Consider the following 17870-nt stretch of genomic DNA (forward strand, 5'->3'; position numbering starts at 1 on the left):
TGATTCCACTCTTGGGTAACTATCCGTGTGGAGTTTGTACATTCTCCCTGTGTCAGTGTGGGTTTCCACCAGGTGCTCCGGTTTCTTCCCACAGTCCAAAAATATGCAGGCCAAGTGGATAAGGCATGGTAAATGCATAGTTACGGGGCAAGGATGGAGGGGCCAGTCTTGGACACGATGCACTTCGAAGGGTCAGTGTCGACTTAATCAGCTGAAAACATTTTGCATTGTAGGGATTCTTTGATTTTGTGATAGATTTTTAGATGTTAAAAGATTCAATAAGTATACAGGAAAGTGGGAATATGATATCGAGATGTAAGATCAGCCATGATCTTATTGAATGGTGGACTTGGCTTGAAGGGCTGATTGGCTTATTCCTGCTTCTAGTTTCCATGTTCTTCTGTGACTGAATGAGGCTGATAGCGGAACTAGAATGCCTGAGCTTTAGGGTGGATGTGCAAATTGACTATCGCACTGTGGTAAAAAACACACTTTCAAAGGGGCTTGATAAACGCAATGTAGTATAATCAGTGGGATTGACACTATTCTGTGTAGCAAAGAGTGAGAGTCTGTAACTGTGGAAGCCATTGCCACAGAAGACTGCGAAGGCTAAGTCATTGAGTGTATTTAAGACAGAGATAAATAGGTTTGTGGACAAGTAAGTGCATCAAGGGTTATGGGGAGAAGGCAGGAGAATGGGGTTCAGAAGTATGTCAGCCGTGCTTGAATGACAGAGCAGACTCAGTGTGCAGAATGGCCTAATTCTGCTCATATATCTTCGGGTCTTATTTGCTCAGACGGGAAAAGACCTTGCGGTGGGAGGTGGAGAATCCAGACATTGTAGGCAGGACAAAAAAAGAGTTTGTGAATAGTTGTAATGAGGAATTTGGCACCATGAAGCAGAGCCTTCAATGTCATAATCTCTGGATGCATAATGTGTTGGGCAGAAAGGCTTATTTCCATGCAGTGTGCCACCAAGATTCTAACTCCAGACAAACATATCCATCTTCTTTGCGCTCAATCTGACTCCTACGAGCAGGGAGCTTTCCCCCCCATTCCCGTTAAAACCAGTTTTGCTCGGTTCCCTGGATGCCACATTTGGTCAAGTGTGGCCTTGATGTCAAGAACAATGACTGTCGCCCTCACTCCCTCACCTCGTTTGTCCATTTTTGAACCAGGGCATCAATGAGGCCAGGAGCTGGGTGGCCCTGGTAGAAACCCAACTGAGTGTTAGTGAGTAGGTGATGCCTTTATTTTCACCTACTGTAGTCCCAATCATGCAACTCTGTCAATTGCTGCCCCTGCCAAGCGCTGGAAGCCTCCCCAGAGTTATCCAGACAGCAGAAAATTTGTTTCAGGAAGACGAGGACCTGCCCTGTCAAATTTCATGTGGATGTGCTGTTGCACATGCACAGAGCGTGATTAAAGGGAGTCAGCATGGCTTTGTGACGGGCGGGTCATGCCTTACAAATCTGATTGGGTTCTTTGAGGAGGTCATGAGACCGGTTGACGAGGGGCGAGCAGTGGATGTGGTGTACATGGACATCAGCAAAGCATTTGATAAGGTTCCCCACGGCAGGCACTTTGATGAAGTCAGGAGGTATGGAAATCAGGGTGACTTGGCTGTCTGGATTCAGAATTGGTTGGCTGACAGGAGGCAGAGAGTGGTTGTAGATGGTAAATATTCTGCCTGGAGGTCAGTGCTGAGTGGTGACCCGCTGGGCTCTGTTCTTGGGCCTCTGCTCTTTGTAGTTTTTAGAAATGACTTGGATGTGGAGGTTGAGGGGTGGGTTAGTATGTTTGCTGCTGACACAAAGGTTGGAGGTGCCGTTGATAGTATTGAGGGCTATTGCAGGCTTCAGCGAGACATTGACAGGATGCAGAGGTGGGCTGAGAAATGGCAGATGGAGTTCAACCTGGATAAATGCGAGGTGATGCATTTTGGAAGGTCGAATTTAGATGCTGAATCTAGGATTAAAGGCAGATGCTCGGCAGTGTATAGGAATCGCGGAATCTTGGTGTTCAAGTGCATAGCTCCCTCAAAGTTGCCACACAAGTGGATAAGGTTGTTAAGAAAGCATATGGTGTTTTGGCTTTCATTGACAGGGGGATCGAGTTTTAGAGCCGCGAGGTTATGCTGCAGCTGTACAAAACCCTGGTGAGACCACACTGGAATATTGTGTCCAGTTCCGGTTGCCCTATTATAGGAAAGATGTGGAGGCTTTGGAGAGAGTGCAAAGGAGGTTTACCAGGTTGAGAAGGTTGACTGAGCTTGGACTTTGCTCTCTGGAGAGAAGGAGGAAGAGAGGTGACCTGCTCAAGGTGTACAAGGTAATGAGAGGAATGGATAGAGTCGATAGCCAGAGACTTTTCCCCAGGGCAGGATTGACTGCCACGAGGCATAGTTTTAAGGTGTTAGGAGGAAGGTATAGAGGAGATGTCAGAGGGAGGTTCTTCACCCAGAGAGTTGTGAGTGCATGGAATACTTTGCCAGTGGTAGTGGTGGAAGCAGAGCCATTAGTGACATTTAAGCAACTGCTGGACATGCACATGGACAGCAGTGAATTGAGGGGAATGTAAATTAGGTTAGGTTATTTTTGGAGTGGGATTATTCCACGGCACAACATGGTGGGCCGAAGGGCCTGTGCTGTGCTATACTTTTCTATGTTCTATGTTGTGTGTAAGAGTCAGAAGCCCAGTTGTTATTGGCTTGGCTCTTTAGCTCAGTAGCTATCCCTTAATTTTTTGATGGCCCAAAGTGGCTGGCAAAGCAGACTTGCAACTTGAAAGCATTATGACATTGGCCAGGATGTGAATCATTGACCTACATGGTTTTTTGCAGATGTCTATTACTGCATCCATGTCTGTGAATGATTTGCGTAGCAGCCATGAAGTTTTCACAGAGTCCTTCAGAACTTAGATGTGGACCTTGGCAACTTTAAAGAAGTCTAAAAAATATCAACACACATCCATTTTGGCAATAACAGGTATGAACATCGATAGAGAGTGGATAGCCAGAGACTTTTTCCGAGGGTGAAGGTAGCTCTTATGAGGAGGCATAGTTTAAAAGTAAGTGGAGATAGATCTCGGGTAGACGTGAGAAGTAGGTTCTTTACTCAGAGAGTGGCAGAAGCGTGGAATGCATTGCCAGAGAGGGGAGTGGAGTCAGCTTCATTAGGAGCATTTAAGCAGCTATTAGACAGGCATATGGATGATAGTATAAGGTAAGGGTGGAGGTTAGCTAGACGTTAGGTTGAGGGTAAAAGCTCAGCACAACACTGTGGGCTGAAGGGCCAGTCCTGTGCTGTACTGTTGTATGTTTGTATGCTCTATGAATCCATCAGTAATTAATCTGCAAGTAGCTGACAGTGTCTTTAAATAACTCTGGCAGAGGGATTATTCATGTTCCTGGTGATCATACGTTCAGCAATGTGTCATTGAGGGACTTTAAGCATTGAGCTCTGATATCACAGTATTGGCAATATCTTGCCTCCTCGACATCATTTCATCAGATATTTGCTGCATGCAACATAGAATTGTCAGAATAGCATCCATGGCAACTTGCATTTGATGTGTGCTCATGAGTCAAATATACAATTTCAGATCTCAAAACCCTTTGTGGCCCTGAAAAACCAGGCGGCGAGATTGCAGACTTTACACCAAGCATGATTATCTGAATCTTTTCTCTCCTACTATAAAGCTGACAGTGAGACTTCCGTGAGTTCCACTGTATTCACCAGATGCTGTTTGCCAGTTATGACATGAATTTCATGTAGCTTTTGACCACCTACATGAGGAATGGGTAACAAATGCTGGTCCTGTCAGTGATGTTCCCATCCTTGAAAATATGTGGAAATAAATTGAACCTAGTAGTTATCATGTCCTTTTACTGTGCCTTGTATTCTTCAGCAGATATTTATCCCCCTGTATTCATTGCAGAGTAGTTGAGAATGTGTTCCAATTGAAATGGTTTGTACTAACAGTTAGGAAAAATGTATCTAAAGATTTTTTTGAATGCAGGTGATTTAAACACCGTGCGTTTTTCTGCATATCGGCCAGCAATGAAGATCCGCCGACTCCAGAAAGCACTCTGTTGTGAGTACATTCACACATTGCAGAATTTGTAATCTCGTGCTGTGTTTTGTTGTGAGCATCCTTGCTTGCCTGTTGTCAGATGTCATTGATTACAATTAGCTTGGTTTTGCAGTTGTTGAGACATCAGTTCGGCATGACCTTACAACCTTCCACTCAAAGGACGTTTGTCTATAAAGTTGCTGAAAATGCAATCTGATAAGGGCAGCCAGGCATCTTAGACTAGAGTGAATGAGGAAAGCAACAGGATGTCTTCTTAATGATTGGGAAACAACCACATGAAGGACCGAGGAGGACAGTGAATTAAAAGAGGAATGGTTTGTTTCAAATCAGGTACAGCAAAAGAAATTAAGAGAACGTAAGGAAGGTTGAAATTGAAAAGGCAAGTAATGGTTTATGTTCATTGGAAACCATCAACAACAAAAGTACAATGAAGAAAGTATTTGAGAAAATACAGAAGATTTCTTCAAATGAAAGGGAGACACTGTCTTCATGATGCCAATAGCACGGAGTGCAACTTTGGCGTTTAACCACATCATCCCTTGGCCTGAAGTCACTGTACTATTTACCCATTTTATAACAGAAAAATACTTCAATGATGAGTGTCATGGAGAATTTCAGCCCCGAATAAAACCATATTCTGAGCAATTGCCACAACAGCTTCTATGACATGACTTTATAAAACATCCCAAGGCATGTCATAGGAGCTTTATAGAGTAAAATTTGATACTGAGTATTGAAAGAGATCCGAAGGTAGATTGATTAAAACCTCATCAAAGAGGTAGATTTTAAGGACTGTTTTGAAGGAGGAAAGAATGATGCAGAGGTTCAGCAAGGTAATTCTATAAAGCTTAGGCTCCAAGAAGTTGAATGTAAAGCTGTCGATGATGGAACAGCACAAATTGTGTTGAGAGGCTGGAATGAAAGGCGTAAATGTGCCTAGAGGGGCTATGAGTTCGACATTGTCAGGGGATGTGCATGGGTGTTGCCAGGTCAGGGAGGGATATGAAAGCCAGGACAGCAATGTGAAAACCAAGGCACTGCTTAACTGTGAGCCATTGTAGATCAGAGTGCGCAGAGAAAGTTGGGTGAATGGAACTTGGTGCGTGTTAAGACAGAGTCAATGGACTTTGAAATGATGCCATGTTAAAGAAAAGGAGAACTTGGGAGGCCAACTTGATATTCATAAGAATGGTCATGTTCAGAGTTAATCAATGCGGTCGGGTTTCAAAACTAACGGACTTACCTGGGGCCAAATGTTGTGGATGTGAAAATAAGTAGACTTTGTGACATCAGGCCTATGTGGCCAGAATTTAAACTCTGGGTCAAAATAACAAAGGGTACAACGAAAACCAGTAGCTAGCAAGCAGACGTCCTTTCAAGGACCAAAGATAATGGCTTCGTTCTGTACCAGATTTAATAGATGGAAACTGTCCGGTTATGTAGAGACAGTGGAAGAAATGCATGAGGGGGTGGTGAGATAGACCTGGGCATTGCCACCATGTATGTGGAAAGTGCAGTGCATTCACATGATATTGCTCTGGGGCAGTGTTCAGATGAGAAAAGGAGTGGGATTTTACTGATTTGGCCAGACCTAGGTGATTCACACCCACAGCCATGCTGTCAAAGATTTGTGGATGCCAGAAAAACTGAACTTGACTGTTTGCAGTAAATGTACAGCATTTCAGATGTCACTTGATCCTGCAGATTGACTCCCTAGAATCTGCTTGTCAAATGATTTATATGGCTAAAAGGTTCAAGTATGAGTTTGCGCTGTGGAACTCATCTCGCACCGAAACTGGCCAGTTGTTATATCAAGATTTGGAGAAAGTATTAGTTTTTTGAAGAATGTTCTGATACAGAGAGAGAGACTAATAGTTTCTTGAGAAATCGTGGGGCATTGGCCAGGAAGTTAAACAAACAGTGGGGGGGAAAAAAACCTTGACCTGAATCCTATGTTAAGTATATAATGGATTAGTTCGACAGTGAGGATGTCAAAAGATATTCTCATTTTTAAGATGAGACGCTTGGGACAATTTGGGTAGGATGCACTTCTTGAAGCGACCAGAAAGGTACAGAATTATCCATTGGATGTGAAAAATTTGAAATGAAGACAAAACTTTTTGAGGCTGGGGTGGGGAAGAAATGAAGGTCCGATTTTGCTCCTTCAACCTCTCCCATGACAAAATGCACTTGTATAAGAATGGTGACTATAAGATTGGTGACGGCACTTAAATGAAGAAAAATCAACATGGACATTTCTTCTGCTGTATATATAACATTAACATTCAATCTCTTGGCAAGGATAATGTGACAGGGCGTTTGAAAAGCCAAGTTATTGTAATTTGAATTAAGAGATCAGGCTGTAGAACCTGAGATCAATCTCAGAATAAAATGTAACAACAGCGATAGATGAGGAACCTCTTCACTCACAGAGAGGTGAACTTTGTAATTCTGTACTCCAGAAAATGTGGCGCCTCAGCCAAGAAGTATGCTCAGAACGGGGATTGACATGCTGGGGTAGTCAGTGAAGCACTATTAATGTCACAGGATTAGTAATCTGGAGGCCTGGGACAATGCTGTAGAGTATAGGCGTAAATTCCACTGTAACAGCTGATGGAATTTGAATTCAGTTCAATATAATTTTGGGGGTAGGTAGGAATGTGGAGCCGACATTGCAGTCAAGTCAGCCACGACCTTATTGAATGGTGAAGCAGGCTTGAGGGGGCCAGTTATCCAACACATGCTCAAATTGATATAATCATAAACAAAGCTGGTCTCAGTGACGGTTACACTGTCACTGTTAAACTATTCACTGTTATAAAAACTTGACTCATTCACCGATGTTCTTTAAGAAAGGAGCTCTGCCATTCTTATTTGATCTCACCTCCATATGACTCCAGATCCACAATAATGTGGTTGACACTTAACTGCACTCTGAAATAGTCAAACAATTTGGAGGAACTATGGATGGGCAGCAAATCCTGTCCTTGCTATTCCTGCTCCTTGTTGCTATGACTGTACATGCTTTAACATATTAACCAATTTCCTCTTTGAATCCGTTTGAGGAGCAGTGTATATTTTGTATTGCTTGGTGATTCTCTAAGTATCTGATGGGTTTTGCATTGTTCCTTCTACCTTCTAAATGTGAGCCCCTTCCAGTGTTTAACCTTTTAAGGTAGGCAATCGTTCTCGAACCTTTTTGATTGAATGCCTACATATTAATAGCAATCACTAACCTATCTATTATTAATTGCATATTCATAATACAAAGGGCTACGTGTAAAGAAGTGTTCTAATCATCTTTTTAAAAAGCTCCTTCCTGACGCTTATCATGGAGATGAGATTAGATTCCCTACAGTGTGGAAACAGGCGCTTCAGCCTAAGAAGTCCACACCGGCCCTTGTAGCATCCCACCCAGACCCATCCCCCTATCACCGACACACCACCCTGAACACCATGGGAAATTTAGCATGCCCAATCCACCAAGTCAGCGCATCTTTGGACCGTGGGAGGAAACCGGAGCACCCGGAGGAAACCCACGCAGACACGGGGAGAATGTGCAAACTCCACACAGACAGTTACTTGAGGCTGGAATCGAACCCGGGTACTAGGTGCTGTGAGGCTGCAGTGCTAACCCGCTGAGCCACTGTGCTGCCCCGATGTGTGTATTTGCTTCCAACTGTGATATCTGTTAGTCCCTGGACTGGTGTTTGATACGGGCACTCATAATGTATATCCACTTTATCCAAATGCTCTTCTATTGTTAGCCTGATAAATCAAGAAAAGGGCTGGATCCTTTTGTATATTTTTCACATCACATATTCATGATTTACATATAGTTGAGAGTTTCAAACTGCAATAATTAAACATGCATGATAGATAAAAGCATTCCAGAATTGTTTCGACTTGATGATAAATAGTGAATATCTTTTCTTGACTGCAGCTTTCCAGCCTATCAGTGCAGAAAGGCAGTGCTTAGCAAGGTTGGATGAGGAATATTACTGTTCCAATTAGTTACATTTAATTTATCACCATTGAAGCTCGCGTTAGTTAGTATGCTTTTTTCCAATATATTTAATCTGTAGTTATGACAGATGATTTGGTTTGTAGATCTCCAATTACCTCTCTACTGTAGAACCCAGTTTTGAAACAATTGATATAAGGCACTTATTGTACTGTCACTGATGCTGTCATTATACTACCAGAGTATGGCTGTAATGCTGAATTACTTCAGCCTGCCTTCATGAAGCAATGCAATCTTTCCTAGATAAGGATGAGGGGAAGGTGCACATAAAAGACTGATTTATAAAATTGAGATTCATGGAATATATAGGTCACTATCAAATTTGGTTAAAAAAGATGGCTGAAGGACAGAAGCAGCAAGTTATGATAAATAGATGAGAAGATCGCTATTAGCAGTTTCCCAAGTATTAGGACACTGATTTTTGGAGATAGATACATGATTTGAATTTGGGAATATGGCATACAGAAGGCCCTTCAGCCAATCAAGTCTATGCAAACCTAACTGCACTAATCCCACTTTGCAGCACTTGGAGAATAACCTTTAATTTCATGTGCTCATCCCAGTACTTTTCTACAAGTTGTGAGCTCTCTTGTCTCAACGACCCTTCTGGGTAGTGCATTCCAGATTACCACCACCCTCTGGGTAAAAATATTTTTCCTCAAATCCCCTCTACATCTCCTGCCCTTCACCTCATAATTGTGTCTCCTTGTTATTGACCCTTCAACTAAGGATACAGCTGCTTGCTGACCTTGCCCCTCCTAATCTTCTGCACATCAGTCACGTCCCTCCTCAGCCTTCTCTGCTCTAAAGACGACAAACTGAGCTTATCCAGCCAGTCTTCATAGCTGAAGTGCTCCGCCCCAGGCAATATCCGAGTGAATAATCTCTGCACCCTCTCCAATTCAATCACATCCTTCCAACAGCATGGTGATGAGAACTGCATACAGTATTCCAACTTTGGCTTAACCAAAGTTCTATACAATTCCAACTTAACCTTCCAGCTGAAACCATCTGTGCCATGACTGATAAAGGCAAGTTCTCAGCACGCATTCTTAATCATCGTGTTAACCTGTCCTGCCACCTTCAAGGATAATGGGAACTGCAGATGCTGGAGAATCCAAGATAATAAAATGTGAGGCTGGATGAACACAGCAGGCCAAGCAGCATCTCAGGAGCACAAAAGCTGACGTTTCGGGCCTAGACCCTTCATCAGAGAGGGGGATGGGGTGAGGGTTCTGGAATAAATAGGGAGAGATGGGGAGGCGGACCGAAGGTGGAGAGAGTATAGGTGGGGAGGTAGTGAGGGGATAGGTCAGTCCAGGGAAGACGGACAGGCAAAGGAGGTGGGATGAGGTTAGTAGGTAGATGGGGGTGCGGCTTGGGGTGGGAGGAAGGGATGGGTGAGAGGAAGAACAGGTTAGGGAGGCAGAGACAGGTTGGACTGGTTTTGGGATGCAGTGGGTGGGGGGGGAAGAGCTGGGCTGGTTGTGTGGTGCAGTGGGGGGAGGGGACGAACTGGGCTGGTTTCGGGATGCGGTGGGGGAAGGGGAGATTTTGAAACTGGTGAAGTCCACATTGATACCATTAGGCAGCAGGGTTCCCAGGTTCCCTCCTGCAGTGCCACAATGAATCGCAACAGACAACTGCACCTCCCAGTTGCAAACCACTTCCACTCCCCCTCCCATTCTTTAGATGACATGTCCATCATGGGCCTCCTGCAGTGCCACAATGATGCCACCCGTAGGTTGCAGGAACAGCAACTCATATTCCGCCTGGACTCTTTAATTTTACATCCTCAAAGACATTTAGCAGGGATAGCGTGGATTATAGAGTGAGTTGAGTAGATTGTTTCATTATTAATTCTTTACTAAATTTGATTTATATTACATTTTTAGACCACATCAGGTGAAGATGTGTGTGATTTCACCAAGGTGCTGAAAAATAACTTCAGATCAAAGAAATACTTTGCCAAACATCCTCGCTTGGGTTATTTACCACTACAAACAGTCCTAGAAGGTGAGAACCTTGAGATGTAAGTTTATTGATGTGAGATTTACTAATGTATCAATGCCCATTTGGGGGTTGACAAATATTGCCGCATTATTCATTCTGCAGCTTAGCAGGAGAGTGAGGTTGTCCATTTGCGCATATATCAGAAGTACACAATACAAAAACAAGGGGGGCTTAACTGATATCATTGGTCCTCTCGCCTTGAAAGCAGTGTAGTTACTCAGAGTGCATCTGCTGTGGACTTGTTGATACTGTCACTAACGTGCAACCTTCCTTGATATCTTTCTCTGTCCTCCAGTTCTGTCTTTAAAAACGACAATCAATTACCCTCTCCTCAAAAGAAAAGAACCTTTGGCTGAACATAGAACAAAGAACAGTACAGGCCTTCAGCCCGCAATGTTGTGCCGACCTATTATCCCACTCAGATCAAACTACCCTGCATACCCTTCATTTTACTATCCTTCATGTGCCTATCCAAGAGTCGCTTAAGAGTCTCTAAATGTATCTGACTCCACTCCCACTGCCAGCAGTGCATTCCACACACTCTCTGTGTAAAGAACCTACCTCTGACATCTCCCCTATTCCTTCCTCCAGTCACCTTAAAATTTCTCCCCCTCGTAATAGTCATTTCTGCTCTGGGAAAAAATCTCTGACTATCCACTCCAGCTATGCCTCTCATCATCTTGCATACCTCTACCAAGTCACCTATCATTCTTCTTTGCTCCAATGAAAAAAGTCCTCGCCCCCTCAACCCTACCTCATAAGACGTGCCGTCCATTCCATGCAGCATCCTGCTAAATCTCCTCTACACCCCCTCTAAAGCTTCCACATCCTCCCTATAATGAAGCGACCAAAACTGAAGGCAATATTCCAAGCGCTGCTCCATCCCCACGAACTAATGCTCTATTCCAAATCCCTTTCCTCTTGATGCTTCAAATTCCTTGCTGTCTTTCGTGTAATTTCATATTTGAATTCACCTGAACAAATTTCACCTGCAGCCCTGACCCACTAACAGCGATTTGCCCCCTCTGTCCTGACCCGCTCACAGTGATTTGCCCCCTCTGTCCTGACCTGCTTACAGCGACTTGCCCCCTCTGTCCTGACCCGCTCACAGCGACTTGCCTCTGCAGCCATGACCCGCTCCCAGCGACATGCCCTTGCAGTCCTGACCCGCTCCCAGCGACATGCCCTTGCAGTCCTGACCCGCTCCCAGCGACATGCCCTTGCAGTCCTGACCCGCTCCCAGCGACATGACTCTGCAGTCCTGACCTGCTCCCAAGTCAGCGACTTCGATGTTGTGGCCATTTCAGAGACATGGATGGAGCAGGGTCAGGAATGGATGTTGCAGGTTCCAGGGTTTAGATCTTTCATTAAGGTAAGGGAAGGTGGTAAAAGAGGGGGAGGTGTGGCTTTGTTGGTGAAAGACAGATCAGAGTCAACCGGTTGATGTCGTGTATATGGATGTCAGCAAGGTGTTTGATAAGGTTCCCCACAGTAGGCTATTTTGCAAAATGCAGAGGAATGGGATTGTGGGAGATATAGCAGTTTGGATCGGAAATTGGCTTGCTGAAAGAAGACAGAGGGTTGCAGTTGGTGAGAAATGTTCATCCTGGAGACCAGTTACTAGTGGTGTACCGCAAGGGGCGGTGTAGGGTCCACCGCTGTTTGTCATTTTTTTAAATGACCTGGATGAGGGCACAGAAGGATGGGTTAGTAAATTTGCAGACGACACGAAGGTCGGTGGAGTTGTGGATAGTGACGAAGGATGCTGTAGGTTGCAGAGAGACATAGATAAGCTGCAGAGCTGGGCTGAGAGGTGGCAAATGGTGTTTGATGCAGACAAGTGTGAGGTGATGCACTTTGGTAGGAGTAACCGAAAGGCAAAGTTCTGGGCTAATGGTAAGATTCTTTGTATTGCAGATGAGCAGAGAGATTTTGGTGTCCATGTACACAGATCCTTGAAAGTTGCCACCCAGGTTGACAGGGCTGTTAAGAAGGAATACAGTGTTTTACCTTTTATTGACAGAGGGATCGAGTTCCGGAACCAAGAGCTTATGGTGAAGCTGTACAAAACTCTGGTGCGGCCGCACTTGGAGTATTTTGTACAGTTCTGGTCGCTGCATTATAAGAAGGATGTGGAAGCTTTGGAAAGGGTGCAGAGGAGATTTACTAGGATGTTGCCTGGTATGGAGGAAAGGCTGAGGGACCTGAGGATGTTTTTGTGAGAGAGAAGAAGGTTGAGAGGTGACAATTGAAACATATAAAATAATCAGAGGGTTAGATAGGGTGGATATGAGAGCGTTTTTCCTAGGATGGTGACGGTGAGCACGAGGGGGCACAGCTTTAAATTGAGGGGTGAAAGATATAGGACAGACGTCAGAGGTAGTTTCTTTACTCAGAGTAGTAAGGGAATGGAATGCTTTGCATGCAACGGTAATAGATTTGCCAACTTCAGGTACATTTAAGTCATCATTGGATAAGCATATGGACGTACATGGAATAGTGTAGGTTAGATGGGTTTCAGATCGGTATGACAGGTCGTCACAACATCGAGGGCCAAAGGACCTGTGCTGTGCTGTAATGATCTATGTTCTATGAACGTATAACGGTGGCTGAAAGAACTTTTGAGGAGGACTCGTCTTTTGAGGTGGTATGGACTGAGGTTGCCGAGGAAGGGTTATCGACTGAGTCAGTATGGGTGGAAGTTAGGAACAGCAAGGGAGCAGCCACCTCACTGGGGGTGTTCTACAGACCCCCAAATCACAGTAGGGAGATCGAAGAACTCACTGGCCGGCCTATTGTTGAAAAGTGCAAACGTAGCAGGGTTGTTGTTATGAGTGACTTCAACTTTCCCAATGTAGATTGGAACCTCCTTCGTGCAGATGGTTTGGATGGAGCCGTTTTTGTCAGGTGTGTTCAGGAGGGTTTCCTTACTCAGTATGTGGACAGGCCAACGATGGGGGAGGCCATTTTGGATTTGGTGCTCGGCAATGAGCCAGGACAGGTGTCAGATCTCGTGGTGGGAGAACACTTTGGCGACAGTGACCACAACAGCCTGACATTTACCATAGCCATGGAAAGGGAAAGGAGCAGTTACCAGGGGAAGATATTTAACGGGGGAAAAGGAAACTATGACGCTATCAGACAGGAGTTGGGAAGTAGAGATTGGGAGCAATTGTTCCACAGAAAGGGCACAGCAGACATGTGGAGGCGGTTTAAGGAGCAGTTGTTGCGAGTGATGTATAAATTTGTTCCTCTGAGACAGGTAAGAAGGGGTAAGATTAAAGAACCTTGGATGACGGGTACAGAGGTGCTTCTTGTCAAAAAGCAAAAGGCAGCGTTCGTAAGGTGGAGGAAGCAAGGGTCCAGCACAGCTTTAGAGGATTACAGGCTTGCTCGGAAGGAGCTCAAAAGTGGACTGAGGAGGGCCAGGAGGGGGCAGGAAAAAGGCTTGGCAGGAAGGATTAGGGCGAACCCGAAGGCATTTTACTCATACGTGAGGAATAAGAGAATGATCAGGGAGAAGGTAGGGCTGATCAGGGATAGCATAGGGAACTTGTGCGTGGAGTCTGAGCAGATAGTGGAAGCCCAAAATGAGTTTTTTGCTTCGGTTTTCACTAAGGAAAGGGACGTTGTTGTGAATGAGAACTTTGAGGAGCAGGAAAACAGGCTTGAACAGATCAAGATTGAGGAAGTTGATGTGCTGGAATTTTGGCAAACATTAAGATTGATAAGTCCCCAGGGCCAGATCAGATTTATCCTAAGTTGCTCCGGAAAGCGAGAAAGGAGGTTGCTAAGCCGCTGGCCAAGATCTTTGCTTGCTCGTTTTCCATGGGAGTCGTATCGGAAGATTGGAAGGAGGCAAATGTTGTTCCTTTTTGCAAGAAAAGGAATAGGGAAATGCTTGAAAATTACAGACCAGTCAGTCGTCCGTCTTAGGTCTGCGGTCAACAAGATTTTGGAGAGAATTCTGAGGGATAGGATTGATGACTATTTGGAAAAGCATAGCATGATTAAAGGGAGTCAGCATGGCTTTGTGAGGGGCAGGTCATGCCTTACAAATCTTATTGCGTTCTTTGAGGAAGTCACGAGACAGGTTGACGAGGGTCGAGCAGTGGATGTGGTGTACATGGACTTGAGCGAGGCATTTGATCAGGTTCCCCATGGCAGGCTCATTCATAAAGCCAGGAGGTATGGGATACAGGGTGATTTAGCTGTCTGGATTCAGAATTGGTTGGCTGACAGGAGGCAGAGAGTGGTTGTAGATAGTAAGTATTCTGCCTGGAGGTCAGTGCTGAGTGGTGTCCCGCAAGGCTCTGTTCTTGGGCCTCTGCAGATTGTAGTTTTTATGAATGACTTGGACGAGGAGGTTGAGGGGTGGGTGAGTATGTTTACTGATGACACAAAGGTTGGAGGTGCCGTTGATAGTATTGAGGGCGATTGCAGGCTTCAGCGAGACATTGACAGTATGCAGAGCTGGGCTGAGAAATGGCAGATGGAGTTCACCCTGTATAAATGCGAAGTGATGCATTTTGGAAGGTTGAACTTAAATGCTGAATATAGGATTAAAGGCAGGATTCTCGGCACTGTGGAGAAACAGCGGGATCTTGGTGTTCAAGTGCATAGCTCACTCAAAGTTGCCACACAAGTGGATAAGGTTGTTAAGAAGGCATATGGTGTTTTGGCTTTCGTTAACAGGGGGATCGAGTTTAAGAGCCGTGAGGTTATGCTGCAGCTGTACAAAACCCTGGTGAGACCACACTTGGATTATTGTGTCCAGTTCTGGTCGTCCTGTTATAGGAAAGATGTGGAGGCTTTGGAGAGGATGCAAAGGAGGCTTTCCAGGAGCTGCCTGGACTGGAGGGCTTGTCTTACGAGGAGAGGTTGACTGAGCTTGGACTTTTCTCTCTGGAGAGAAGGAGGAAGAGAGGTGACCTGATCACAAGATAATGAGAGGCATGGATAGAGTCGATAGGCAGAGACTTTTCCCCAGGGCAGGTTTGCCTGCCTCGAGGGGTCATAGTTTTAAGGTGGTCGGAGGAAGGTCTAGAGGAGACGTCAGAGGGAGGTTCTTCACCCAGAGAGTTGTGAGCGCATGGAATAGTTTACCAGTGGTAGTCGTGGAAGCGGAGTCGGTAGTGACATTTAAGCAACTCCTGGACATGCACATGGACAGCAGTGAATTGAGGGGAATGTAGGTTAGGTTATTTTATTTTTGGATTAGGAATATTCCACGGCACAACATCGTGGGCTGAAGGGCCTGCACTATGCTGTGCTTTTCTATGTTCTATGTAGTTATAATCAGAGGCAGTGTAGTTAGGGGAATGAACACTGTTCGTTGTGACTAGGATCGAGAGTCTCGCAAGTAGTGTTGCCTGCCTGGTGCCCAGGTTCAGGATATTCCATCTCGGCAACAAAGGAACTTGAAGTGGGAGGAGTAGAAATCCAGCTATCGTGGTACACACATGTACCATTGATATGGAAGAAAGAGGAAAGAGGTTCTGCTGAGGGATTATGAGCACCGAGGTGCTGAATGAGAAAGCAGAACCTGAAAGGTTATAATCTCTGGATTCTTATCTGAGCAATTTGGCACGGTGTGAACAAAATTAAAGATGTAAATGCATTGTTCAAATGGTGGCATGGCAGAAAGGTGTTTGAATTCATGGGACATGGGCATCGCTTTGGGGAAGGAGGGAGTTGTTCTGGTGGTACAGACTCGATCAGAATCATTTTGGGACAAGTGTCCTGGCAAAAGACATAGATAATAAAATGTGAGGCTGGATGAACACAGGAGGCCAAGCAGCATCTCAGGAGCACAAAAGCTGACGTTTCGGGCCTAGACCCTTCTTCAGAGAGGGGGATGGGGACAGGGAACTGGAATAAATAGGGAGAGAGGGGGAGGAGGACCGAAGATGGAGAGTAAAGAAGATAGGTGGAGAGAGTGTAGGTGGGGAGGGAGGGAGGGGATAGGTCAGTCCAGGGAAGACGGACAGGTCAAGGAGGTGGGATGAGGTTAGTAGGTAGCTGGGGGTGCAGCTTTGGGTGGGAGGAAGGGATGGGTGAGAGGAAGAACCGGTTAGGGAGGCAGAGACAGGTTGGACTGGTTTTGGGATGCAGTGGGTGGGGGGGGGGAAGAGCTGGGCTGGTTGTGTGGTGCAGTGGGGGGAGGGGACGAACTGGGCTGGTTTAGGGATGCGGTGGGGGAAGGGAAGATTTTGAAACTGGTGAAGTCCACATTGATACCATATGGCTGCAGGGTTCCCAGGCGGAATATGAGTTGCTGTTCCTGCAACCTTCGGGTGGCATCATTGTGGCAGTGCAGGAGGCCCATGATGGACATGTCATCAAGAGAATGGGAGGGGGAGTGGAAATGGTTTGCGACTGGGAGGTGCAGTTGTTTTTTGCGAACTGAGCGGAGGTGTTCTGCAAAGCGGTCCCCAAGCCTCCACTTGGTTTCCCCAATGTAGAGGAAGCCGCACTGGGTACAGTGGATGCAGTATACCACATTGGCAGATGTGCAGGTGAACCTCTGCTTGATGTGGAATGTCATCTTGGGGCCTGGGATGGGGGTGAGGGAGGAGGTGTGGGGACAAGTGTAGCATTTCCTGCGGTTGCAGGGGAAGGTGCCGGGTGTGGTGGGGGGTTGGAGGGCAGTGTGGAGCGAACAAGGGAGTCACGGAGAGAGTGGTCTCTCCGGAAAGCTGACAGGGGAGGGGATGGAAAAATGTCTTGGGTGGTGGGGTCGGATTGTAAATGGCGGAAGTGTCGGAGGATAATGCGTTGTATCCGGAGGTTGGTAGGGTGGTGTGTGAGAACGAGGGGGATCCTCTTGGGGCGGTTGTGGCGGGGGCGGGGTGTGAGGGATGTGTTAAAATATCCCCCACCCCCTCCTCCTTTCTCCCCCACCCCACTCCTCTGTTTGCCCCCCACCCTCCTCCTTCCCCCCCCCCCACCCCCGTCCTCCTCCCCCCCCCCACACCCCCGTCCTCCTTCCCCCCCGCACCCCCGTCCTCCTCCCCCCCCACCCCCGTCCCCCCTCCCCCCCACCCCCGTCCCCCACCCCCGTCCTCCTCGCCCCCCCACCCCCGTCCTCCCCCCCCCCACCCCCGTCCTCCTTCCCCCTCCCCCACCCCTGTCCTCCTTCCCCCTCCCCCACCCCTGTCCTCCTTCCCCCTCCCCCACCCCTGTCTTCCTTCCCCCCCCCCACCCCTGTCTTCCTTCCCCCCCCCCACCCCTGTCCTCCTTCCCCCCCCGCCCCTCCTCCTCCTTCCCCCCCACCCCTCCTCCTTCCCCCCCCACCCCTCCTCCTTCCCCCCCCACCCCCCTCCTCCTTCCCCCCCCACCCCCTCCTCCTTTCCCCCCCCCACCCCCGTCCTCCTTCCACCCCCACCCCCGTCCTCCTTCCACCCCCACCCCCGTCCTCCTTCCACCCCCCACCCTCTCCTCCTTCCCCCGCCCACCCTCTCCTCATTCCCCCCCCACCCACCCTCTCCTCATTCCCCCCCAAACTCTCCTCCTTCCCCCCAACCCCCGTTCTCATTCTCCCCCCTCCTCCTTTCCCCCACCCCCTCCTCCTTTCCCCCACCCCCTCCTCCTTTCCCCCCACCCCCTCCTCCTTTCCCACACCCCCTCCTCCTTTCCCCCCCACCCCCCTCCTCCTTTCCCCCCCACCCCACTCCTCTGTTTGCCCCACCCCCCCTCCTTACACCCCCACCCCACTCCTCTGTTTGCCCCCCACCCT

General features: G+C 47.0%; 1 long non-coding RNA gene across 9 annotated transcripts in view; it reads left to right on the forward strand.

Annotated features, from left to right (window-relative positions):
* LOC132208478 (uncharacterized) overlaps positions 1 to 10136 on the forward strand; it is a 30611-nt gene extending 20475 nt beyond the window's left edge. For 8 of the 9 annotated variants that reach the window (XR_009444587.1, XR_009444588.1, XR_009444585.1 and 5 more), the window contains 2 exons: positions 4021 to 4095; positions 10015 to 10136. This is a non-coding gene — a long non-coding RNA (uncharacterized LOC132208478). The remainder of the gene's footprint in view (positions 1 to 4020; positions 4096 to 10014) is intronic. The other variant, XR_009444591.1, reaches the window with a different exon arrangement.
* The last annotated feature ends 7734 nt before the right edge of the window (positions 10137 to 17870 follow it).

Source organism: Stegostoma tigrinum, unplaced genomic scaffold (genome assembly GCF_030684315.1).
Source record: "Stegostoma tigrinum isolate sSteTig4 unplaced genomic scaffold, sSteTig4.hap1 scaffold_414, whole genome shotgun sequence".
Lineage (NCBI taxonomy): Eukaryota > Metazoa > Chordata > Chondrichthyes > Orectolobiformes > Stegostomatidae > Stegostoma > Stegostoma tigrinum.